The sequence below is a fragment of the Mus pahari genome, unplaced genomic scaffold (assembly GCF_900095145.1).
Source record: "Mus pahari unplaced genomic scaffold, PAHARI_EIJ_v1.1 scaffold_12934_1, whole genome shotgun sequence".
Taxonomy (NCBI): domain Eukaryota; kingdom Metazoa; phylum Chordata; class Mammalia; order Rodentia; family Muridae; genus Mus; species Mus pahari.
This window is the reverse complement of record NW_018392353.1, coordinates 14,071-14,609: the sequence shown is the minus strand read 5'-3', so window position 1 is coordinate 14,609 and position 539 is coordinate 14,071.

The window sequence follows — 539 nt, the reverse complement described above, 5'->3', positions numbered from 1 at the left end:
TGAGAGTCATCAAATTTTGGCAATTATAAGAGAGGATGGTCTTTTGAAACAGTAGCATTTGTTCTTATACATAGAGCAATTACTTCAGTGCCTCTTATTTTAAAATTTAGATATCCTAAAAAAATAAAAATACCCACTGATGTTTCTCCTGTGGCCCATTCTAAATCTTCAGATATATGAAGTTGTTGACTCTGTGGGAAACAAGGAAAATAGCTTCCTATTTTCACTTTTAATCCAAGGCCTTGTGGAAAATTCCAAATGAGAAAAATGTCATACTCAGCACACTGATTTTCCCTTTGGTTCATGTTGACCAGTTCTCCAATGGGGTTAGTAAATACCCTGGTTTTCAACAAGGAAAACACCTAAAAGAGACTCATGCTTACATGTGCATATGAATAAAGGTATTGCAAATTGTGAATTTCCACTAATTTCTTAATGACTTTCAGAAAAGGCAGCTGTATTGAATTAAACCACTGTAGTAAAATACAGTATAGCTCATTGATAATTGAAAATTTACATACTTCATATTAATTTTTGAT